The sequence below is a fragment of the Dama dama genome, chromosome X, assembly GCF_033118175.1.
Source record: "Dama dama isolate Ldn47 chromosome X, ASM3311817v1, whole genome shotgun sequence".
NCBI classification, from domain to species: Eukaryota; Metazoa; Chordata; class Mammalia; order Artiodactyla; family Cervidae; genus Dama; species Dama dama.
This window is the reverse complement of record NC_083714.1, coordinates 90,586,237-90,613,449: the sequence shown is the minus strand read 5'-3', so window position 1 is coordinate 90,613,449 and position 27,213 is coordinate 90,586,237. Positions and strand designations below refer to the sequence as shown.

Here is a 27,213-nt window from a genome sequence, read left to right as displayed (position 1 = left end):
CACTCTCCCTGCCTCCTTTTATAGTTCTCATTTCTTTCCACTGTGCTTTGTATCGTATTCCCTCACACCTCTCTAGAAACCTTACACTATTATTTATCCTCTCTCTCCCCTGTTTGTTCAGCCTTTTCCTCTCTTTGGGTATTTTCGTTGACATTTAAACATGTGCAAGTCTCCCCAGTCTTAGAAAAACAATTTCCCTTGACTTCATATTCCTCTCCAGCTACTATTAATTCCTTTCTCTCCTTTGTAACCAAACTTCTTAAAATAACTACTCTTTTTCCATTTCCTTCTTGCTAGTCCATTCACAACACACTTCAATATGTCTTCTAACTCCCTCAATCTGGGGTGATAAGGTTACCATTGGCTGGGCCACCAAGTCACTAAATCCAATGGATACTTTAGTCCCCATCTTACTTGAACTCTCAAGCAAAATTTGACATTAATGATGGTTTCTTTCTTGAAGTACATTTCATACATTGGCTTCTATGACCCATCACTCCTCTTGGTTGTCTTCCTACTTCTCTGGCCATTTCTTTCAGTCTCTTTTACAGGCTCCTCCTCTTCTTACTGGCCATTCAATGATGAAGTTCCTCAGAACTCAGTCCTAGGCTCGGTCTCTTCATTGTTGTTGTTCAGTTGCTAAGTTGTGTCCAACTCTTTGTGACTCCATGGACTATAGCACGCCAGGCTCCTCTGTTCTCCACCATCTCCTGGAGTTTGTTTAAATTCATCTCCATTGAGTCGGTGATGCTATCTAACCATCTCAACCTCTGCTGCCCCCTTCTCCTTTTACCTTGAATCTTTTCCAGGATCTTTTCCAATGAGTTGGCTCTTTGCATCAGGCGGCCAAAGTTTTGGAGCTTTAGCATCAGTCCTTCCAATGAATATTCAGAGTTGATTTCCTTTAGAATTGACTGATTTGATCTCCTTGCAGCCCAAGGGACTCTCAAGAGTCTTCTTCAGCACCACAATTCGAAAACAATCAATTCTTTGCGTTCAGCCTCCTTTATGTTCCAACTCCCACATCTGTATAAGACTAATGGAAAAGCCATGACTTTGACTATATGAATCTTTGCCCATAAAGTGATGTCTCTTCTTTTTAATATACTATCTAGGTCTCTTCATATATTGACATACATAACTCTCTTCTAGACACTCTCAGTTATGCCCATGACTTCAAATACCACGCACATGCAAATGACTCATGCATTTTTCTCTATAGGCCATATCTTTTCTTTGAGGTCTAGATCTGTGTGTTATAATAATAATAGCTAATGCAGATTTAGATCAGTGTCTGACATACAGTGAAAAGTGAAAGTGAAGTCGCTCAGTCGTGTCCGACTCTTTGCAACCCCATGGACTATAGCCTGCCAGGCTCCTCTGTCCATGGGATTCTCCAGGCAAGAATACTGGAGTGGGTTGCCATTTCCTTCTCCAGGGGATCTTCCCAACCCAGGGATCGAACCCGGGTCTCCTGCATCACAGGCAGATGCTTCATCCTCTGAGCCACCAGGGAAGCTCAAAGTACCTATCATTAGTACCACTACTATTCTTCTTTCTTTTCACCAAAAGCTTTTACCTTGGCCTATTGGGAAGGCCGAGGTGTTTCTTTTTTTTTTCCTTGGAGAAGAGGGACACATTTGCAATGTCCAATTTTATAATGTTTCAGTAAGGAGTCCAATTTTATAATGTTTCAGTAAGAAAATAGGATTCTTTTAGCTGCACCTCGTGACTTATAGGATCTTAGTTGTCCAACTAGGGATTGAACCTGGACTCCTAAGCATGGACTACCAGGGAATTCCCAGAAAATAGAATTTTTCTTGACAGTTAGGTTTTGCTAGTCTATAAAGTGATAACATATTTACCATACAGTTGCATCAACTTCAGCATTATGTATGATTGTATTCACCTCCTGAGGGAGTAAACATCATATATAGAATGCCACTGTGTAGGGCACTTCTACCCACATTATTTTACTTAATCCCCACACCTGATCCCTGAGGATTATTATCCCCGGTTTTTATAGATAAGGAAATCAAAGCTCAGAGAAGGACATAGCTTGCTTGAGGTCACATGGCTACTGATTAAAACCTCAGTCATTGTTCAAGAGTCATCTGAGAATATCCAAATATCTAAAATCCAATGAAAATCTTAGAAGAGGAGCTTGATATCACACCCCTCTAGCCTAACAGAGTCCCTTTGATAAGCCTCTCTGGGAACCAGCAAGGCACTTGGTTGTTCAGTAATATCTCACATTGATATAATGCTTTCCTAAACTAGGGATCCCCAGCCTCTGGGATCTAATGTCTAATGATCTGAGGTAGAGCTGATGTAATAATAATAGAAATAAAGTGCACAATAAATGTAATGTGTTTGAATAATCCTGAAACCATCCCCAAACCCCCTGGTCCATGGGAAAATTGTCTTCCACGAAACCAGTCCCTCATGCCCAAAAGGTTGGGGACCAGTGTCCCAAACAACTTTTCACCTCTGATCACCTCATCTCTAACCTAAGTGGGTCCCTTAGGTACTTTACCTGTCACTTCATCTGGATCAGTAATTCTATCTCAGTTACACCAGATTCGGTGTTACTGATTCTGGGACCCCTGTTCACTGTCCCCTCTCTCTCTGCTCCCGAAGTCCCAGAACACTGCTACAGGGAGAACCAAGCAGGCCAGTATAAATTCTTGCTGTCCAGTTTCAACTTGACCCTTGCAGCTGCTCAGCAACCCTTTTATTTGTCTCATACATTCCCTGGCACTGTCCCCACAGAGGCTGTTCCAGACCTTCCTCTTCTCATGTTCCAGCTCCTCCTGTTCCACTCCTTCAGATTAGTACACACATTTTCATCAGATGCTTGATAATTCAATAACATTTTAAAAAGCATTTTAATGGAGAATGTAAAACATGTACAAAAGTAGACTGAATACTGTAATGAATCCCTTACTAAACACTCAGCTTCAACTTGTCTTAACTCTTGGGCACTCTCATTTCATCTGTTTCTTCTGTCCCATAATATTTTGCAGCAAATTCCAGATATGATGTCATTCCATACCTAAATATTTCATTATGTATCTTTAAAGGTAAGGATTCTTTTTTAAAAATCATAATTGTAGTATCATTAGCACACATAAAATAAACAAGAAGTATTTCCTTAATATCATTAAATATCAAGTCAGCATTTAAATTTCCAATAGTTTCATAAACGTCAAAAGAATTTTACGGCTTTTTTGGTTTGAATCAGTATCTAAATAAGATCGCACATTGTGACTGAATATATATTATATGTCACTTTTTTCCTTGCAACTTTTTGTTGAGGAAGTTGGATTGTTTTTCAGTAGAATTTCATAGTCTGGGTTTTGCCAATTCCACCTCTGTTGTATAGGTTCTCTGTTGTATACATTGGTAAGATCTGTAATGTCTGTACAATGCATATTCTATATTCATTGTCCTATTTTCAGTGGTGTGGGGAAATTGTCTACGTGACCAAAGAAATGGAAGGTGTCTGGCCTAGAGAGTGACTCAGGAAGAAGCTAGGACCTCTTTAGCAGGAATGAAACAGATGGCTCAATAAATAGTAACAGAGGTCCAGGCAAGATAAGATGGGTAAGGGGCCATGCAGTGTCAGATTTCTACTCTGCTGGTATGTGGAGCAGGACAGTCAGGGAAGCAATGATCAGGCTGAAGTCAGAACTAGAAAAGGAGAGGTAGCTCTTGAGGCAGCAGGTGGGATTATTTCTCAGGGGATTACTCTTCTTGCTATACCCTGTTTTCTAAATATATCTTATTCATTTCCACTTCTGTGCCTTTGCCCCGGATGTTTCCTCTGCTTGGAATAGCATTTTCTTTCTCTCTACCCATCCAAATTCTACTTACCTTTAATGACCAGTGCAAGTTCCCTCTTCTCTGTATGTTAGCTTGTAGAGTCATAAAATATCTCTGAAAGGATAAACAAGAGATCAAGAACATTGATTGCTGTCCTGGGAAGGAAACTGGATGGCTAGAGGACAAGGCTGGAAGGGAGAAAGATATTACTGATTTGCTGCAGGAGGGACAGTTAATCTGATGAAAGTGTTTAATATGAAATCTGTAGAAGTAGAAGGAGGGAGATTGGAGTTTATAATTTGAGGAGAAAGAGGAAGGTCTGAAACAGCCTCTGTGGGGAGAGTGCCAGGGAACATATGAGACAAATAAAAGGGTTGCTGAGCAGCTGCAAGGGCCAAGTTGAAATTGGACAGCATGAATTTATATTGCTCTGCTTGGTTCTCCCTCTAGCAGTGTTCTGGGACTTTGGGAGCAGAAAGAGAGAGAGAGAGAACAGTAGAGGCAGGGGTCCTAGAGTCAGTAACACTGAATCTGGCGTAATTGGGAGATAATTACTGATCTGGATAAAGTGACAGGTAAAGTACCAGGGGGGTCCCACTTAGGTTAGGGATGAGGTGATCAGAGATGAAAGGTGATTTGGAAAAGTGTTGTATCAATATGAGACATCACTGATCAACTAAGGGCCTCGTTGGTTCCCACATAGGCTTGTCAAAGGGATGCTGCTAGACTAGAGTAGTGTGATTATCTTCTAAAATCCCAGTTGGGTCCTTAGATTTTAGATATTCTTAGACGACTCTTGGACAACTCTTAGCAATGACTGAAGTTTAAACATGTGGCAGTCATCACTGAAACTAGAACTTCTGCAAGATACATGATGGGAAGAGTAATTAAAAAAAAACTTTATTGAGCCTTTACTATGATCTAAGTACTGTAATAAAATATGTGCATGTGTACATGCACACTTTATCTGTTATTTCTCTTTGTATATATTATATATACATATATCTCAAATGAGAATATATATTCTCTTTACTTCTCACAATAGTGTATAAAAAGCATTATTATTATTTTTTAATAGATGATGAAACTGGGCTTCAGGGAGGTTGCATAATTTTCTCTAAGTCACACATCTATCAAGTGTCAGAACTGGGACTCAAATCAAGGTTTGAGTACAAAGCCTGTGGTCTTTTGTTTCTAACACTACTTTCCAGCAAATACCTCCATCCATTAAATCAGTGTTATTTTGCCAATGACATCCATTATTAAAACTTAGATTCATTCTCACCAAAAAGAATTATAGACTGAATTGACAGCTTTTGGTGAGTAAGAAGTTAATTGACTAGGGTGGAAGAAAGATTCTTAGAGACAGTGAAACCAATTGAAGATAGTTGCAGTAGTCCATGAAAGAAAGATGAGACCTCAAACTAAGTGGATGTGGTAGTAAGAACGGAGGAGAGAATAATGTATTTAAGAGATATGTCTTAGTCGATTCATGCTGCTATAACAAAGTACCATGGATTAGGTGGTTTATAAACAAATAAATTTATTTCTTACAGTTCTGGAGGCTGGAAGTCTGAGATCAGGGTACCAACATAGTCACGTTCTGGTGAGGGACCTCTACCAGGTAGAGAGGAAAGAGAGAAAGCAAGCTCTCTCATGACTCTTATAAGGGCACTAATCCCATTCATGATCTCTTCTAATCCTAGTTACCTCCCCAAAGCCCCATCTCCTAATACCATCACATTGGAGGGTAGGACTTTAATGTATGAATTTTAGAGGATACAAACACTGAGTCCACAACATCAGAAGGAGTGAAAGTAATATGGCCATTGCTAGTCTCTGTGTTCCTTAAACTTAATGCAACTCACTCCTTCCTCCGTGCCTCTGTACTACCTATTTCCCCTACCTGGAAGTCTTTCTCCAGGTCTTTGAATAGGTGATTCTTTCTTAACATTCACAGCTCAACTATCACCACTCATGATAGGGAAACAATTCATCATCTCAAAAATTAATAAATAAAGGGAGATAATCAACTATTTATCCTGCCTTTCCTGGATGAACTGGGTAGATGAAGGGACAAGTCTTTTTCCAAAGCCATTCCAATTAATAAAAAGAAATAAAATTAGAATATCACTGTTTTGCAATCCTTGATAAATAAGGAGCAAAGATAGTAGACATTATGTCTATCCTATAGTCATATGAAAGGGATGGAATCCGAGTTTGATCTAGTCTTTGGATCCTGGTGCCAATTTGCAGGAAATACATAGAAACCACATAATGCCTATGCAATTAGCAAAATGCAGAGTGAGGAGCTTCACAGGTCAAATTTGAGTTCTTCCACTAAAAAATAAAAAATCACACCTCTCAGTGAGGCCTTTCTTGACTATCTTCTCTAAGTTAGCACATACTCGCCAAGGTACTATCACATTACCCTGTTTGATTTTCCCCATGTCCTTTATCATCTGCTGAAGTTTCCTTACATGATAAGCAATATAGCATAATAGTTAAGAGGACAAACTATTAATATAACATCAGGCTGCCTGGGTTGAAATCTTGACTACTTACTAGTTATGTGACCTTAAAGTACTTAAGAGCTATAGACCTCAGTTTCCCCAACTATAAAATGGGATTAATAACAGTGCCTATATCATAGGGTCATTAGGAATATTAAATGAGATAAGTCTATCTCATTTAATATCTACCTCATTGCTTATCATAGTACCTAGTACAGGATAAGCATTATAAATGCTAACAATATTGCATAATTATTTTTTTCTTGTACATTATTTCTCTCATTCACTAGCATGTAAGTCTTTCTGTACTATAATGCAGTGTCTAAAACTGCCTAGCGTATATATATATTATGTTCTTAATATATGTTTGTTGAATGAAGGACCTGAGTTAGGGTGATAAAGAAAGTAGAAAGGAGATATGTAAGATATTATTTAAAAAGAAGGAAAAAAAAACCTTGGGCTTGATTTTTTTCTGATAGAGAGGGAATGGTATAAGATAGTTACTCCAAGGCTTCAAACTTAAGTTAACAGGTAGGTTAGTGCTTTTAACAGAAACAGGAAAACTGGGAACTAGAATTAATATTATTTGAATATTCCAATAGTGAATTTTATTTTAGATATGAGCTTGAAATGGTGGCAAAGCATGTGAGTGGAAATGCAGTTAATTAGAAATGCAAAATTAGAGTTCATGAGAAAAATCAGCATTGAAGATAGAGTTCAGTATCATCTGCATCAATATGACACAAACATTTAACTTACTAGTATGAGCTTCCTTCATCTTTAAAAAACAAAAAACATGCAGATGTGAGTAAAATGGAAAACACAGTATTTGAACTCTTAAATTGTTCTCAGAAGAAGTCACCATAGGAAATTTGGTGTGTATCCTTACAAACATTTTCTATACATTTATAAGCATATTGGCATACAACATGTAGAGACATAGTAAAAGTATGAGCGATACCTACATTTTTAAGGAGAGGTTTAGTTTTTCTTTTTGGTCAATTTGGAATTACTCTATAAATATTTTTCTGTAGCTTAATTGTTATGCATATCACTTTATTGTCCTTTAAAATATTTCCACATCAATATATATAGATCTGACATTCTTTTTTGTGCTGCATAGTATGGATATGTCATAATTTATTTAACTATTCTGCTATTGGTGAACACTTAAGTTGTTGACAGTTTTTTAATATTACAAATTATGCAGCAATTAAAATTGTTATACACATATCTTTGAATATTTATACTAATATTTTTTGAGGATAGATTCCTAGAAGTGGGATTGCTGGAAAGGAGGTATAAATATCCTTATACATTTGAAGTGTTAATATATACTGCTCAATTTCCCTTCACAAAGGCTGTTTCAGTTTACATGGCCACCCAGCAGTGTATGAGGTACCAGTTTCCCCAAAACTGTCTTCAATATTTTGTTATGAATTAAAATTTTTATCAACAAGTTATGCAAATAATGGTATCTCACTTTTATTTTGCATTTCTTCTGGTCTCAGGAAACGGTAAGCATTTTTTACTGAATATAGTAGTCCTCCTTATCCATGGTTTCACATCCCATGATTTTAGTTACCCTCAGTCAAATGTAGTCTGAAAACATTAAATGGACAGTTCTAGAAATAAGCAACTCATAAGTTTTTAAAAAATATTTTATTGAAGTATAGTTGATTTACAATGTTGTATTTAATTTCTGCTGTATAGCAAAGTAACTCAGTTATGCATGTATATATATATTCTCTTCATATTCTTTTCCATTATAATTTATCACAAGATGTTGAATATTGTTCTCTGTACTATACAGTATGACCTTATTGTTTATCCATCCTATATATAATAGTTTGCATCTGCTAATCTCAAACTCCTAGTCCTTCCCATCTCTATCCTCTCCCCCTTGGCAACCACAAGTCTTTTCTCAATATCTGTAAGTCAGCTTTTGTTTCATAGATTATGTTCATTTAGTATTTGTCTTTCTCTTTCTGGCTTACTTTGCTTAGTATGATAATCTCTAGGTCCATCCATGTTACTGCAAGTGGCATTATTTCATTCTTTTTAATGGCTAATAGTCCATTGTATATACACACATACCACATCTTCTTTATCCGTTCATCTGTCGATGGGCGTTTAGGTTGTTTCCAAGTCTTGACTATTGTGAATAGTGCTGCTATGAACATAAAGGTGCGTGTATCTTTTCAAATTATAGTTTTGAATGGGTATATGCCAACAGTGGGATTGTAGGATCATATGATAGTAGGTCTATTTTTAGTTTTTCGAGAAATATCCATATTGTTTTCTCTAGTGGCTATACAATTTACATTCCCACCAACCATGTAGGAGGGTTCCCTTTTCTCCACACACTCTTCAGCGTTTATTACTAGTAGACTTTTTTACTGCACTGTGTGGCTTGCAGAATCTTAATTCCCCAACCAAGGGTCAGGCCTGGGACCTGACAGTGAAAGCGCTGAGTCCTAACCACTGGAATTCCGCCAGGGACTTAGACTTTTTAATGATGGCCATTCTGACTGGTGTGAGGTAGTACCTCATTGTAGTTTTGATTTGCATTTCTTGAATAATTAAGCGATGATGAACATCTGTTCATGTGCCTATTGGCCATCTGTATGTTTTGTTTGGAGAAATGTCTGTTTCAATCTTCTGCCCATTTTTTGATTGGATTATTAGTTTTAAATTGAACACAGTTCTGAATAGCAAGATGAAATCTTCTGACATCCCACTCTAGGCTGTAAATGATGCCTTTGTCCAGCACATCCATGCTGTATACACTACCCTCCTATTAATCACTTAGTAACCTCCTAGAAGTTATCAGATCAACTGTCTCAGTGTCACAGTGCTTGTGTTCAAATAACCCTTATTTTATTTAGTAATGGCCTGAAAGTGCAAGAGTAGATGCTGGCAATTCGGATATTCTCTTACTGTACATAATTTATAAAGTAGAATTTATCATAGATACTAATATGTATAGGGAAAAAACAGTATATATAAGTTTTGGTACTATCTGTGGTTTCAGGCATCCCCTGGGGGTCTTAGAAAGTATCCCCTGCAATTAAGGGGGGATTATTGTTTTCAGGCACCAAATTTCTGTTAAACTCTGTTTCCAGCCCCATATGTCATGTCCATCCTCTACTGTACCTGGTGTCTTGGATCTTTGCAAAGTTTTTCTGGTGAAATGGCCCCTTCTTATCTGTATCCTCTGTAGAAGATCAAAATTTCTTCCCAGCTACTATTAATATTTCAGCTACAATTTCTCAGATGACATTTCTGCATCGAGAAAATCCCAAGAACTTTTTATCCTTTAAGGTTTGTACATATTTTGTATATTGTTTTGGTTTACTTTTAGTGGTGCCTCAGAAGAGATTTGAAATGCAATACTTGTCATAAACTAAATTCTCACACATAACCGCTTCTCTATTCAGTTCCATTGATATATTTGTCTATTCTTGAACTATTTCACAACTTTATATAATAATTTGATATTTGGTAGGCAAGGCTTCCCTCACTTCTATCTTTTAAAAGCTTCTTGGCTCTTTTTATATGTTCTTCCAGATGAACTTCAGAACCAACTTGTTTAGTACTCTTATCCCTGTCCTCGCAAATCCCAATGAGATTGTTATAGAAATTTACACTTAGTTGAAAAGTTTTTAAATAATGAGACTTCTCATTCAGAAATATTGTACATCTATCTGTTTGTCAGATATTCATACTTATAGCCTTCAGTAATATTTTGTAATTTTATTCATGTCAGTATTTTGTATGTTTCTTATTAGGTTTATTCCTATCATTTTTTTCACTGCTGTGAATGAGATCTTTCCCCCCATTGCATTTTCTAATTGGATATTGTTTTTATAGAGAAAAGTTATTGATTTAAAACTTAAACTCTTTTTCTATTTAATTTTAATAGTATCTCAGTTCATTCTCTTATATTGTCTGTATATCATATATAAACAAGGACGTTTTATGATTCTTCCTTTACAGCATTTTAACTTTTGTCTTCATGCTTTGGCTAGAACCTGCAGAGCAACATTCAGTAATAGTTGAGAAAACAGGTGAATATTCTTGATTTTGTTCTGACTTTAAGGTGAATGCCACTAGTATTTCACTATTATGATGATTGCAGTTGTTTTCCTCTTTTTTTTAATTTAAAAAATTTTATTTATGGCTGTGCTGGGTCTTCATTGCTGTGCAGGCTTTTCTCTAGTTGTAGCGAGCAGGGACTACTGTCTAGTTGTGGTGCACAGGCTTCTCATTGTGGTGGCTTCTCTTGTTGCAGAGCACAGGCTCTAGGGCACATGGGCTTCAGAAATTGTAGCACAGGCTCAGTAGTTGTGACGCATAGGCTTAGTTGATCTGCAGCATGTGGGATCTTCCCAGACCAGGGATTGAACCCAGGTCTTCTGCCTTAGCAGGTGGATTCTTTATCACTGAGCCACCAGGGAAGCCCTGCAGTTGTTTTCTATATTCTCTTTCTTTGGCTGCACTGGGTCTTAGTTGCACCATGTGGGATCTTCAGTCTTCATTGCAGCATGCAGGGTCTTTAGTTGTGGCATGCGAACTCTCAGTTGCAGCCTGTGAGATCTAGTTTCCTGACTAGGGATTGAACCCAGGCCCCCTGCATTGGGAGCTCGAAGTCTTAGCCATTGGACCACCAGGGAAGTCCCTGTGTCTCTTATTTCTTCTTTGCAAATAAATCACCTGTACCATTTTTCCAGATTCTACATATAAGTGATATTATGCAATATTTGTTTTTCTCTTTCTGACTTACTTCATTCTATATGACAGTCTCATTTGTTTTTTCAATATTGAGCTGTGTGAGCTGTTTATATATTTGGAGATTAATCCCTTGTCAGTTGTTTCATTTGCAAATATTTTCTCCCATTCTGAGGGTTGTCTTTTCCTCTTGTTTATAGTTTCCTCTGCTGTGCAAAACCTTTTAAGATTAATTAGGTCCCATTTGTTTATTTTTGTTTTTATTTCCATTAATCTAAGAGGTGGGTCAGAGAGAATCTTGCTTCAATTTATGTCAAAGGGTATGCTGTCTGTATTTTCCTTGAAGAGTTTTATATTGCCCAGCCTTACATTTAGGTCTTTAATCCATTTTGAGCTTATTTTTATATATAATGTTAGAGAGTGTTGTGATTTCATTATTTTACATGTAGCTGTCCAGGAAGACCCTGGTGATCCTATAGCTAAGACTCCAAGCTCCCAGTGCAGGGGTCCCAGGTTCAATCCCTGATCAGGGAATTAGATCCCACATGCCCCAAGTAAGAGTTCACATGCTGCAACTAAGAGTTTTCATGCTGCAGGTAAAAAAGAGATCCTCACATGCCACAGCTAAAGATCCTGCAAGTGGTTTAGTTACTCAGTCGTGTCTTACGCTTTGCAATCCCACAGACTGTAGCCCACCAGGCTTCTCTGTCCATGGGATTCTCCAGTCAAGAATACTGGAGTGGATTGCTGTTCCCTTTTCCAGAGAATCTTCCCAATCCAGGGATGGAACCCTGGTCCTCTTGCATTGCAGGCAGATTCTTTACCACTTGAACTACAGGAAAGTCCTAAAGATTCTGCATGCTGCAACTAAAAGATCCTGTGTGCTGCAATGGAAACTGAATATAGGGCATGCCACAACTAAGACCCAACACAGCCAAATAAACAAACAAACATATAGCTGTCCAGTTTCCCCAGCACCGCTTATTGAAGAGACTGTATTTTCTCCATTGTATATTCTTGCCTCCTTTTTCATAGATTAGGTGACCATAGGTGTGTGGGTTTATCTCTGGGCTTTCTATCCTTCCATTGATCTATATTTCTGTGTTCTGTGCCAGTATCATACTGTCTTGATTACTGTAACTTTGTAGTATAGTCTGAAGTTGGGGTGGTGCCTGATTCCTCCAGCTCCATTTTTCTTCCTCAAGATTGTTTTGGTTCTCATGGCCAATTTTGTTTCATCTATATTTTGCTAGCTCCTGCTTCCCTGCCCACGTAAGATTATTCTGAAGCAAATATCAGATATCATATTATTTCATCTCATCCATAAATATTTTGCTATGTATTTCTAAGACATAAGAACTTGACATCATAAGAACATGACAACAAAACCATCACCTCTAAAAAATTCTTATATTCATCAAGTATACAGTCATTGTTCAAATTTTCCTGATTGTCTCATAAATGTTTGTGTGTTTATTTTTAGTTTGTTTGAATCATGATCCAAGCACAGGTTATATGCTGCAATTGGTTGATATGTTTCTTTTTTAAAAAAATGTTTATTTATTTATTTATTTTGGGCTACATTGAATCTTAGTTGTGGCATGAGGGATCTTTTGTTGAAGAGCTCAGGCTCTTCATTGTGATTTGCAGGCTTCTCTCAAGTTGTGGGGTATGGGCTCAGTAGTTGCAATGCACAGGCTCTCTAGTTGTGGCACACTGGCTCACTAGTTGTGGCATGGGGGCTTACTTGCCCCACAGCATGTGGGAATCTTAGTTCCCTGACCAGGGATCAAACCCATGTCCCCTGTAGTGGAAGGCAGATTCTTCACCACTGGACTACCAGGGAAGTCCCTGTTTCTTTAGTCTCTTAATCCATAGGTGCCCGTTCCTTCTCCCACCATTTTTTTTAACTCCCATGGGATTTATTAGTTGAAGAAGCTGAGTGATTTGTCTCATAGCACTTTCCATAAGATACATTTTAGTAATTGTATCCCTGTGGTGATATTTTCCTATTCCTTATATTTCCTAAATACCTAGGAGAGCTAGAGACGTGATTAGATTTACATTTGCGTTCTATTTTTTACTCTATTGAGGGACAAGAGTATGTCATAGGTAATATTGTATACTATAAGTAGACACAAATTCTCTTGTTCCTTTTACAATCTTTTTGATGTTCTGAAGTTTCATTAAAAATGTCCAAGTGGAGATTCCTTTCTTTGTTTTCTTTTTCCTGTTTGGGATTCCTGAGTTTTAAGGTTGGCATTTAAAAAAATCCATTCTCAGCTATTTCCCTTCAAATATTGCTGTTCTACTGTTTTCCCTATTCTTGGGCTGAACTCCAATTAGACAACACCTGTAAGCATAGGGCTTTTAAAACGTTGTTGCCCACCAGGGATTAGATGACTTCAGAGCAAGAGTCTGCTGCAGCAGTTACCCACTAGAGTTGTAGTTATTCATTGTTTCCTCTACTTTACTGCCAATGTACCATATATGTATATATGGACAGAGATATACATGTATCTCCACACACAGTTAAAATATATCTTGAAATTCATTCCTATCAATATATAATTCATCTCATTTTTTTCACTGAGGTATAACTTACATACAGTAAAATGTTCAAATCTGAAGTATACATTTTTATGTATGAATACATCTATGAAACAACCCCCAGCTCAAAACAGAACATTTCCAGCACTACAGAGGCTAGCTCCTCGTGACCTCAGTCATTATCCAGTTCCAAGATTAACCGCTTTCTGACTTCTATAGTCATAGATTAGTTTTGCCTATATTTGAATTTCATATACATGAAATCATACTGAGTATGAACTCTTTTGAATCTGACTTCTTTCAGCATTGTCTGTGAGCTTCATCTATTTTCAATGTATCAACAGTTTGTTCTTCAGAATTCCCTAATTGTCCAGTGGTTAAGATTCTAGGCTTTCACTACCAGAGGCCTGGGTTCGATTCCTGGTCAGGGAACTAAGATCCCTGCAAGCCATGCAGTGCTGCCAATAACAATAATAATAATAATTTGTCCTTTTTCATTGCTGTGTAGAATTCTTTCTTAAAATTAACTTCTGCTGTGATGACCTAGAAAGATGGGATGGGGGGAGGGGAAGGAGGCTCAAGAGGGAGGGGATTATGTGTATAATTATGGCTGACTCATGTTGTTGTATGGCAGAAACCAACACAACATTATAAAGCAACTTTCCTCCAATAAAAAAATTAACTTTCATTTTGTGGATTTATCATAACATAGATAACAAATCCTCTGTTGATGAATATATAAATGGTTTTCACCTTGGTACAAACACTACTGCAGTACATATGTTTATTCATGCACCTTTGCCAATATGTATATCAATAGGATAAAATCCTAGATGTGTAGGTGCTAGGTAAAATATTCTATGCATTATTAATTTTAATAGATTTTGCCAGATTGTTTTCCAAAGAGGATGTATTAATTTATAAATCCATCAGCAGTATATATGAGTCTGATTCTCATCACCCTTGCTAACTATTAACAATTTATAAGTTGAAGTATAGTTGATTTATAATATATTAGTTTCAGGTGTGTAACATAATGATTCAAAATTTTTATAGATTATATAGCATTTAAAATTATTATAGGGACTTCCCTGCTGGTCCAGTGGCTAAAAACTCATGCTTCCGGGTTTGATCCCTGGTCGAGGAACTAGATCCCACATGCCACAACTGAGGGTTTGCATGCTGCAACTAAAGATCCTGCTTGCCACAATGAAGACTGGAGAGTCTGTGTGCTACAACTAAGACCTAGCAGAGCCAAAAAAATAAATAAACAGAACTTGAAAAAATTAAATTATTATAAAATATTGGCTATATTCCCTATGTTGTAGCTTATTTATTTATTTATTTTTGGCTGCACTGGGTCTTCATTGCTGCGTGTGGGCTTTCTCTAGTTGCAGCAAGCTGAGGCTACTCTCTAGTTCTGGTGTGCAGGCTTCTCATTGCAGTAACTTCTTTTGTTGTGGAGCACAGGCTCTAGGGCATGCAGGCTTCAATAGTTGTGGCACACAGGCTTAGTTGCCCGGCTGCATGTGGTATCTTCCTAGACCAGGGATCTGACTCATGTCCCGTCCACTGGCAGGTGGGTTCTTAACCACTGGACCACCATGGAAGTCTACGTAGCTTATTTATTTTATACATAATTTTATATTTTATTTTTTATTTTTTTTCTTTCATAATTTTATATTTTAGACTTCACATATAAGTGGCAACATAAATTATTTTCTCTGTCTTATTTCACTAAGCATAATACCTGCCAGGTCCATCCATGTTGTTGTAAATGGCAAAATTTCATTCTTTAACACATCTTCTTTATCCATTCATTTGTTAATGTACACTTACTTTGCTTCTATATCATGGCTATTGTAAATAATGCTGCTATGAAGAGACTTAAATTGAAGAAAGTAGGGAAAACCACTAGACCATTCAGGTATGACCTAAATCAAATGCCTTATGATTATACAGTGGGAGTGAGAAATAGATTCAAGGGATTAGATCTGATAGACAGAGTGCCTGAAGAACTATGGATGGGGGTTCATGACACTGTACAGGAGGCAGGGATCAAGACCATCCCTAAGAAAAAGAAATGCAAAAAGGCAAAATGGTTGTCTGAGGAGGCCTTACAAATAGCTGTGAAAAGAAGAGAAGCAAAAAAAGAAAAAAAGAGAGAGAAGCAAAAGGCAAAGGAGAGAAGGAAAGATATACCCATTTGAATGCAGAGTTCCAGTAAGAAAGCCTTCCTCAGTGATCAATGCAAAGAAATAGAGGAAAACAATAGAATGGGAAAGACTAGAGATCTCTTCAAGAAAATCAGAGATACCAAGGCAACATTTCATGCAAAGATGGGCACAATAAAGGACAGAAATGGTATGAACCTAACAGAAGCAGAAGATAATAAGAAGAGGTGGCAAGAATACACAGAAGACCTACACAAAAAAGATCTTCATGACCCAGATAACCACGATGGTATGATCACTAACCTAGAGCCAGACATCCTGGAGTGCGAAGTCAAGTGGGCCTTAGGAAACATCACTACAAACAAAGCTAGTGGAGGTGATGAAATTCCAGTGGAGCTATTTCAAATCCTAAAAGATGATGCTGTGAAAGTGCTGCACTCAACATTCCAGCAAATTTGGAAAACAGCATTGGCCACAGGACTGGAAAAGGTCAGTTTTCATTCTAATCCCAAAGAAGGGCAATGCCAAAGAATGCTCAAACTACCACACAATTGCACTCATCTCACGCTGGTAAAGTAATGCTCAAAATTCTCCAAGCCAGACTTCAACAGTATGTGAACTCTGAACTTCCAGATGTTCAAACTGGATTTAGAAAAGGCAGAGGAACCATAGATCAAATTGCCAACATCCGTTGGATCATTGAAAAGCAAAAGGGTTCCAGAAAAACATCTACTTCTGCTTTATTGACTATGCCAAAGCCTTTGACTGTGTGGATCCCAATAAACTGTGGAACATTCTGAAAGAGATGGGAATACAAGACCAACTGACCTGCCTCTTGAGAAATCTGTATGCAGCTCAGGAAGCAACAGTTAGAACTGGACATGGAACAACAGACTGGTTCCAAATATGGAAAGGAGTATGTCAAGGCTGTATATTGTCACCCTTCTATGCAGAGTACATCATGAGATGTACTGGGCTGGATGAAGCATAAGCTGGAATCAAGATTGCTGGGAGAAATATCAATAATGTCTGATACGCAGATGACACCACCCTTATGGCAGAAAGCGAAGAAGAACCAAAGAGCCTCTTGATGAAAGTGAAAGAGGAGAGTGAAAAAGTTGGCTTAAAACTCAACATTCAGAAAACTAAGATCATGGCATCTGGTCCCATCACTTCATGACAAATAGATGGGGAAACAGTGGCAGACTTTTTGGGGGGGGGGCTCCAAAATCACTGCAGATGGTGACTGCAGCCATGAAATTAAAAAACCCTTGCTCCTTGGAAGAAAAGCTATTACCAACCTAGACAGCATATTAAAAAGCAGAGACATTACTTTGCCAACAAAGGTCCGCTTGTCAAGGCTATGGTTTTTCCAGTAGTCATGTATGGATGTGAGAATTGGACTATAAAGAAAGCTGATCAAAAAATAAAAATAAAAAAGAAGAAGAAGAAAGTTGAGTGCTGAAGAATTGATACTTTTGAACTGTAGTGTTGGAGAAGACTCTTTTTTTTTCCATTTATTTTTATTAGTTGGAGGCTAATTACTTTACAGTATTGTAGTGGGTTTTGTCATACATTGACATGAATCAGCCATGGATTTACAAGTATTCCCCATCCTGATCCCCCCTCCCACCACCCTGGAGAAGACTCCTGAAAGTCCCTTGGACTGCAAAGAGATCCAACCAGTCCACCCTAAAGGAGATCAGTCCTGAATATTCACTGGAAGGACTGGTGCTGAAGCTGAAGCTCCAATACTTTGGCCACCTGATGCAAAGAACTGACTCATTTGAAAAGATCCTGATGCTGGGAAAGATTGAAGGCAGGAGGAGAAGGGGATGACAGAAGATGAGATGGTTGTATGGCATCACTGACTCAATGGACATAAGTTTGAGTAAACTCCAGGAGTTGGTGATGGACAGGGAGGCCTGGCGTGCTATAGTCCATGGAGTCTCAAAGAGTCGGACACACTGAGCAACTGAACTGAACTGATGAACTTTGGGGTACATCTATGTTTTAAAATTAGTGTTTTCATTTTCTTTGGATATATGCCCAAGTGTGGAATTGCTGGATCATATGGTAATTCTGTTTTCAGTTTTTTTGTAGAATCTCCATGCTGTTTTCCACTGTGGCTGCACCAATTTACATTCCCACTAACAGTGTACTAGGGTTCCCTTTTCTCCATATCCTCACCAACACTTGTTATTTGTTGTCTCTGATGATAGCCATTCTTACAGGTGTAAGGTGATATCTCATTGTGGTTTTGATTTGCATTTCTCTGATGACTAGCAGTGTTGAGCATCTGTTGACCATCTGTGTGTCTTCTTTGGAATAATATTTATTTAGATCTTCTGCCCACTTTTAAATCAGTTTTTTTTATATTGAGCTGTATGTAGTATTTATATATTTTGAATATTAACCCCTAGTCAGTCATATAATTTGCAAATATTTTTTCCCCATTCAGTAGGCTGCCTTTCCATTTTCATGATCATTTCTTTGTTGAGCAAAAGCTTTTACATTTAATGAGGTCCCATTTGCTTATTTTTGCTTTTGTTTCCTTTGCCTTAATTGACAGATCCAAAGAAATATTGCTGTGATTTATGTCACAGAGAGTTCTTCTGCCTGTGCTCTGTTTTAGGAGTTTTAAAGTTTATTTTTGTATGTGGTATTATCAGTTCAGTTTAGTTCAGTTGCTCATTCGTGACCCCATGAACTCCATGAACCACAGCACGGCAGGCCTCCTTGTTCATCACCAACTCTCAGAGTCCACCCAAACCCATGTCCATGGAGTCAGTGATGCCATCCAACCATCTTATCCTCTGTCGTCCCCTTCTCCTCATGCCCTCAATCTTTCCCAGCATCAGGGTCTTTTCCAATGAGTCAGCTCTTCACATCAGGTGGCCAAAGTATTGGAGTTTCAGCTTCAACATCAGTCCTTCCAATGAACACCCAGGACTGATCTCCTTTAGGATGGACTGGTTGGATCTCCTTGCAGTCCAAGGGACTCTCAAGAGTCTTCTCCAAGACCAGTTCAAAAGCATCCATTCTTTGGTGCTCAGCTTTCTTTGTAGGTATTATAGAATGTTCTAATTTCATTTTTTACATGTAGCTGTGCAACTTTCCTGGTACCATTTATTGAAGAGACTGTCTTTTTTCCATTGTGATTAATTGACCTAAGTGTGTGGTTTTATTTATTTATTCCATTCCATTGATTTATGTGTCTGTTTTTGTGGCAGTACCATACTACTTTGATTATTATAGCTTTGTAGTATAGTCTGAAGTCAGAGAGCATCATTCTTGAGTTCTGTTCTTCTTTCTCAAAATTGTTTTGGTTACTTGGGATCTTCTGTGTTTCCATGCAAATTTTAAAATTGTATGTTCTAGTTCTGTGAAAAATACTATGGGTATTTTGTTAGGGATTGCATTGAATCTGTATGTCACCTTGGGTAGTATTTTAACTACTAAGTCTTCCAATCCATTAACACAGTATATCTACCTGTTTGTGTCATCTTTAATTTCTTTCACCAGTATCTTATAGTTTTCTGAGTACCAGTCTTTTATGTCCTTAGTTAGGTTTATTCCTAAGTATGTCATTCCTTTTGATGTGATTGTAAATGAAATTGTTTCCTTAATTTCTCTTTCTGGTAGTTTATTGTTAGTGTATAGAAATGCAATAGATTTCTGTGTATTAATTTGTATCCTGCACTTTACCAAATGATGAGCTCTACTGTTTTTTTGGTGGTGTCTTTAGAATTTTCGATGTATAGTATCAAGTAGTCTGCAAAAAAATGACAGTTTTCTTTCCCTTCCAATTTGGATGCCTTTTATTTCTTCTTCTTGTCCAATTGCTGTGGATAAGACTTCCAATATTATGCTGAATAAAAGTGGCAAGAGTGGGCATCCTCGTCTTGTTCCTGATTTTAGAGGAAATGCTTTCTGCATTTAACTATTGAGTATGATGTTAGGTGTGGGCTCACCATATATGGCCTTAATTATGTTGAGGTATGTTCCCTCTATGGGCTTCACAGGTGGCACAGTGGTAAAGAATCTGCCTGCCAATGCAAGAGACGCAGGTTTGATCCCTGGGTCAGGAAGACCCACTGGAATAGGAAATGGCAAGCCACTCCAGTATTCCTGTCTGGAAAATTCCATGGACAGAGGAGCCTGGTGGGCTACAGTCCATGGGGTTGTAAAGAGCCAGACATGACTGAGTGACTGAGCACACATGCACACATGTTCCCTTTATACCCATTTTGTTTTTTACTCTTTGGCTATGCTGCGTGGCTTGTGGGATCTTAATTCCCCCACCAAGTATTGAATCTGGGCCCTTGGCAGTGAAATCACAGAGTCCTAACCTCTGGACTGCCAGGGAATTCCCTTTTTTTCTATACCACTTTTGTGGAGAGTTTTTTAATCATAGATGAATACTGAATTTTGTCAAAAGCTTTTTCTGCATCTATTGAGATGATCATAAGATTTTCATTCTTCAGGTTTTTTTTTTTGCTTTTTATTTTATTTATTTGTTTATTTTTTCATTTATTTTTATTACATTCTTCAGTTTTTTAATGTGGTGTATGACATTGATTAATTTGTAGATACTGAACCATTCTCACATACCTGGGATAAATCCCACTTGATCATGGTGTATGATTGTCTAATGTATTGTTGGATTTGGTTAGCTAATATTTTTTTGAGGATATTTGCATCTAAGTTCATCAATGATAATTGGCCTATAGTTTTCTTTTTTTGTGATATCCTTGTCTGGTTTTGGTATCAAGGTGATGTTGGCCTCATAGAAAGTTCCAAAGTGTTCCTTCCACTGCAAATTTTTGGAATAGCTTGAGAAAGATAGGTGTTAACTCAACTTTAAATGTTTGTTTGGTAGAATTCCCCTGTGAAGCCATCTGGTCTTGGTCTTTTGTTTGTTGGGGGATTTTTTATTATTATCACTGATTCAGTTTCATTACTGGCAATTAGTCTGTTCATATTTTCTGTTTCTTCTTGGTTCAGTCTTGGGAGATCGTGCATTTCTAGGAATGTGTCCATTTCTTCTAGGTTGTCCATTTAATTGGCATATAGTTGTTTGTAGTAGTCTCTTATGATCCCTTTAATTTCTGTGGTACCAGTTGTACTTTCTTTTTCATTTCTGATTTTATTGATTAGGACCCTTTTGGGTTTTTTTTTTAATGTTTATTTATTTTTGACTGTGCTGGGTCTTCATTGCTGCACAGGCTTTTCTCTAGTTGTAGCAAGAGGGGGCTACTCTCTAGTTGAGGTGCACAGGCTTCTTATTGTGGTGGCTTCTTATTGTGGATTACAGGCTCCACAATTATTGTGGTGGCTTCTTATTGTGACTTACTTCTTACTGTGGTGTACAGGCTCTAGGGCTCATGGGCTTCAGTGGTTGTGGCTCACAGGCTCCAGAGCACAGGCTCAATAGTTGTGTCACATGGGCTTAATTGCTCTGTGACATGTGGGATCTTCCCAGATCAGTGATTGAGCCTGAGTCTCCTGCATTGGCACGTGGATTCTTTACCACTGAGCCACCAGGGAAGCCCCTCGTTTCTTTTTTTTTCCTTGATGAGTCTGGCTAAATGTTTATTGATTTCATTTATCTTTTCAAAGAATTAACTTTTAGTTTCATTGATATTTTCCATTGTTTTTTTAGTCACTATTTCATTTATTTCTCTCTGATTTCTTTCCTTCTACTAACTTTGGCTTTTGTTTGTTGTTCTTTCTCTAGTTCCTTTAGGTGTAAGATTTGTTTATTTGATATTTTTCTTGTTTCTTGAGGTAAGCTTGTATCACTGTATTTATTTATTTATTTGGCTACACTAGGCCTTAGTTGCAGCATGTGAGATCTTCAGTTTCAACATACAGAATCTTTAGTTGTAGCATATGGGCCCTAGTTTCCTGACCAGGGATCAAACTGGGGCTCCCTGCATTGGGATCAAGGAGTCTTATCCACTGGACCACCAGAGAAGTCCCTTGTATCACTATAAACTTCCATCTTAGAACTGCTTTTGCTGTGTCGCATAGATTTTGGATCATTATGTTTTCATTTTCTTTTGTCTCCAGGTATTTTTAAAATTTTCTCCTTGATTTCTTCACTGATCCTTTGGTTTGTTTAGTTTCCATGTATTTGTGGGGTTTTTTTTTTGCAGTTTTATTTTCTTGTAGTTGATTTCTAGTCTCATAGTATTGTGGCTGGAAAAGATATGATACTTGATATGATACTAGTTTTCTTAAATGTACTGAAACTTAGTTTTATGGCTTAGCATTTGATCTCTTCTGGCGAGCATTCCATGTGCACTAGAAAAGAGTGTATATTCCATTGTTATTGGATGGAATGTACTATATTTATCTATTAAGTCCATTTGGACTAATGTTTTATATAAGACCAGAGTTTCCTTGCTTATTTTTCATCTAGATTATCTGTCCATTTTTGGAAATGGGGTGTTAAAATCACCTAGTATGATTGTGTTGCTGTTCAGTTTCTCCCTTTATGTCTGTTAATATTTTCTGTATGTATTTAGGTGCTCTTATGTTGGGTGCATATATACTTACTATTGTTATATCTTCTTTTTGTGAGGAAGCTTTGCCACAGCATGCAAGATGTTAGTTTCCATGACCAAGGATCAAACCTGTGCCCCATACAGTGGAAGCACAGAGTCTTAACCACTGGACCGTCAGGGAAGTCACTGTTATATCTTCTTGAATTGATCCCTTAATCATTATGTAATACCCTTCTTTGTCTCTTGTTACAGTCTTTGTTTTGATATATTTACACTACCATGTATAAAATAGATAAGTAGTGAGAACTTATTGTATAGCACAGAGGACTCTACTCGATACTCTGTGGTGACAAAGGGGATGTATTATACGTACAGCTGATTCACTGTGCTCTATAGCAGAAACTAACAACATTGTAAAGCAACTAAATTCCAATAAATGTTTTAATAACCTATAAAATAAAGTCTATTTTTTTTGATATAAGTATTGCTACCCCAGTTTTCTTTTGATTTCCATTTGCATGAATACCTTTTTCCATACCCTCACTTTCAGTCTGTGTGTGTCTTTGGATCTGAAGTCTGTCTCTTGTAGGCAGCATATATTTGGGTTTTGTCTTTGTATCCATTCATTCACTCCATGTCTTTTAATTGGAGCATTTAGTGCATTTCCATTTAGTGCATTCCCGATTATTGATGGATACATACCTATTGCCATTTGGTTAATTACTTAGGGGTCATTTTTGTAATTTTTTTGATCGTCCCTTATTCTTTTGTTCTATTCTCTTGTAATTTGATGACTGTCTTTAGCGTTAGTTTGGATTCCTTTCTCTTTGTGTATGTGTTTCTACTATAAGTTTTTAGTTTGTGGTTATCATCAGGGGTGTGTGTGTGCATGTCTGTGTGTGTATAAAATCAATGTATATATACATATATGTGATTAAGCTGCTAATCTCTTAATTTCAAAGGCATTTTAACAGCCCTGCATTTTTACTTGCCTCACGCCATGATTACTGTTTTTGACATCATATTTTACATCTTTTCATCTTATGTAGCCTTTAACGACTTACTGAATATATAGATGATTTTAGTGCTTTTATTTTAAAACTTTCCTACTAGCTTTGTACGTGGATGATTTACTACCTTTACTGTATATTTGCCTTTATCAGTAAGCTTTTTCCTTTAGTAATTTTCATGTTTATAGCTGTGGCCTTTTCTTTTTCACTTCCCTTTAATGTTTCTTATAAAGCTGGCTTGGTGGTGCTGAACTCATTTTCTTGCCTGTCTGTAATACTTTTGATTTCTCCATCAAATCTGAATGAAAGCCTTGCTGGGTAGAGCATTCTTGATTGTAGGTTTTTCCTTTACTTCACTTTATTTTTTTCCTTTACTTCACTTCATATGAATTGTGCCCCTTCCTTCTCACCTGAAAAGTCTCTGCTGAAGTTAGCTGATAGCTTTATGGGAATTCCTTTGTATGGTATGTATTGCTTTTCCCTTGCTGCTTTTTATATTCTCTTTATCTTTAATTTTTGCCCTTTTAATTACAGTGTGTCTTGGTATGGTCCTCCTTGAATTGATCCTGTTTAGGACTCTGTACTTCCTGGACCCGGATATCTGGATATCCAGGATAGGGAAGTTTTGAGTTACTATGTCTTCAAATAAATTCTCTGTCCGTTTCTCTCTCTTCTCCCCCTGGGATCCCTGTAATGTGTACGTTCCAGGATGTTGTTTCAGAGGTCTCTTAAACTGTCCTCTTTTCTTTTTATTCTTTTTATTCTTTTTTCTGTTTTACTTTGGTGATTTCCATTGCTCTGTATGCCAGCTTGCTGATCCATTCCTTTGTATCATTTAGTGTACTTTTAATTCCTTTTAGTGTAGTTTTCATTTCACTTATTGTATTCTTTGTCTGTTTGGTTGTTCTTTATATATTCTGAGTCTTTGTTTAAAACTTCTAACTTCTCAGTCTGTTCATCTCTTCTTATCCTGAGTTCTTTGATCATGTTTACAATCATTACTTTGACCTCTTTATTGGGTAGATTGTCTATCTTCACTTCACCTAGTTCTTCTGGAGTTTTATCTTGTTCCTTCATTTGGAACATGTTCCTCTGTCACCTCATTCTGCCTAATTTGCTGTTTTTATTTCTGTGTATCTGGTAGCTTGTTATGTTTCTCAACCTTGGAGAAGTAGCCTTCTGTAGGAAACATCTTATGTGTCCCAGCAGCACTCTTCCCTGTTGTTACCAGAGCTATATGCTCTAGAAGTGGTTTCTTCTGTTATGGTGGGTTGACTACTGTGGGTGGTCTCATAGGTGTGGCTCACCTCTGGTTTGGTTGGTTTTCAGACCCTGCATTATATAGAGGCTACTAGCTACTGGTCAGCAGGGTCAGGTCACAAATCCTGGCTGAAGGATCCAGGTTATGGGGGGGGGGTGGTCCTAGGCTAGTGCTTGCTCACTGGTAGGCAGAATCAGTTTCTAGGATGGATTTCCTGGATCTAGTTTCAGCCTTCTGAATGGGGCTGGTTCCTGACATGCCTGGCTGCAGGTTCCCGGGTATTCCATTGCTGGTACTAGCCCACTGGTAAATAGGGCTAGGTGGCTGGCTGAGGAGTCCAAGGCATCTCAGTGCTGGTATTGGCCTGCTGATAGGTGTGGCTAGGGCCCAGGTGGTCCCAAGGCTATTGCCAGCTCATTGGTGTGCAGAGCCAGGTCTTGGTATCTCTGGCTTCAGGGCCCTATGCATCCCGAAGCTGGTTTCAGCCCACTGGTGTATGGGGCTGGATCCCAGGGCTGCTGGCTAAGGAGCCCAGGGTGTCCCAGGGCTGCTCTCTGCCTGCTGATGTTTTGGCTGGGTCCTGAGAAGGCAGGCTGTGGGGCTGTGGTGATCCTGGGGCCAGTGTCTATCCATTAGTTGGCGGGGTTGGAGTCCAGGAGATCTCACCAGTGGTGCCCACTTACCAATGGGTGAAGCTGGGTCCTGGCGCTAGTGTCAATCCACTTGTGGGTAGAACCAGGTCCTGGGGTCTCTGGCTGCAGGGCCGAGGGGTCCCAGAGCTGATTTCTGGTCACTGGTGGTTGAGACCAGTTCTTGACATGGCTGCAGGGTCTGGGTTGTCCTCAAGCTTGTGTCAGCCCACTGGTGATTGAGGATGGATCCTGGTGGCTGAGGGGCTCAAGATGTCTCAGAGCCAATGTTGGCCTGCTGGTGGGTGAGGGCATAGCCCAGTAGGTTCCAGGGCTAGTGCCAGCCTGCTGGTGGGTGGGCTGGGTCCTGCCATGGCAGGTTGTGGTGCTACAGTGGTCCTTGGGCAGGTGTCTGCCCACTGGTGGGTGAGGCTGGTTCCAAGGCTAGAGCTTGCTCACGGGTGAGTGAGTCCAGGTCACAGGGTGTCCTGAGGCTGGTGTCTGCCCACTGGTAGACAGAGCTGAGTCCTGGGGGTCTCTGGCTGCAGGGCTTTGGGGGTCCTGGGTCTAGTGCCTGTGCTCTGGTGTATAGGACTGGATCCTGGGCCCTCTGCGGACAGGGCCATGTCCAGAGGCAGCTGTGGGTTCAGAGGGTTTTAAGACCACCTGCCTGCTGGTGTGTGTGGCTGTTCCTGCCTGACTAGTTGTTTGGCCTGAAGCATCCCAATACGGGTGCCTACAGGCTGGTGGGCAGGAGTGGGGCAGCATCCCAAGGCTAATAAACTAGAAGCAGGATTCCAAAATGGTGCTTGCCAGCCCCAGTGTCTATGTCTCCAGGATGAGGCATATGTCTATGTCCCGTTGGCCTCTTGCCTCCCTGGAAGGCTCTCCAAGATCAACAGATGGGGCTGACCTAAACTTCTTTCAAATTACTGCTTCAGCCCTGGGTCCTGGAGCGTGTGAGATTTTGTATGCCTTTTAAGACTGAAGTCTCTATTTCACATAACCCTCCGGCTCCCCTGATAGTAAGCCCCACTGGCCTTCAAAGCCAAACATTCTGGGGGATCATCTTCCTGATGTTGGACATTTGGACTGGGGAGCCCAGTGTGGGGCTCAGACCCCTCGCTTCTTGGGGAGAGCCTCTGCAATTGTAATTATTCTCCCATCTATAGGTTGCCCACTCTGGGGTATGGGTCTCAACTATACTGTGACTCTGGTCCTCCTACTCATCTCATTGTGGTTCCTACTACTTTAGCTGTAGGAGATCTTTTCTGCTAGACTCTGGTCTTTCTCATCAACAGTTGCTCTCATCAAATAGTTGCGATTTTGGTGGTGCCATTGAGAGGAGGTAAGCTCAGAGTCTTCCTGCTCGGTGATTTTGACCAATAAAGAGACTAGTAAGAAATATTTTTATCTTTGACAATCTGACAGGTTAGAAACCTATAACTAATAATTTTTTTTTACTAAAAATACATGCACATGGCAAAAAACAACACAAGCAATATAAAAGGATATACAATTGAAGTTATAACCCCTGTTCCCTCGGTTCCCTTTCCAGAGATGCCCACTGTCATTTTCTTGTTTATTCCTCCAGATATCTTTTATGCAAACCATACAAGTATATACATGGGGGTATATGTATGTGTGCACATGCATTTGAATATCTGTCTGATTTACTGATGAAAACATCTGAACATACTTATTTGCTCATGTGGGTTAGTATATTTTAGGAAAAATTCCTAGAGGTATGATTGTTGTATCAATGTATTATAGTGATTGATATTATTACCAGCCCAGTATCCATGCCATGTCTTCACCATTGTTCAGCAGTCATAAAGTTTGAAGGGAGTGGAACTGATCTCACTCCCAGCTTCAAGAGTGGGTGCACCACCGTGTAACACTATCAAAGTAAGTCCATCCCCCATGCCTTGGTTATTGGTTCAGGCAAGCCAGGCCTTCACCTATCAATGCATACCACTGTCCTGTCAAAGGGAAAGTTCAGGAATGG

General features: G+C 38.7%; 1 protein-coding gene across 2 annotated transcripts in view; it reads left to right on the top strand.

The window, feature by feature from the left end:
- ITGB1BP2 (integrin subunit beta 1 binding protein 2) overlaps nucleotides 1–27,213 on the top strand; it is a 39,887-nt gene that overhangs the window by 9,502 nt on the left and 3,172 nt on the right. The window lies entirely within an intron of this gene.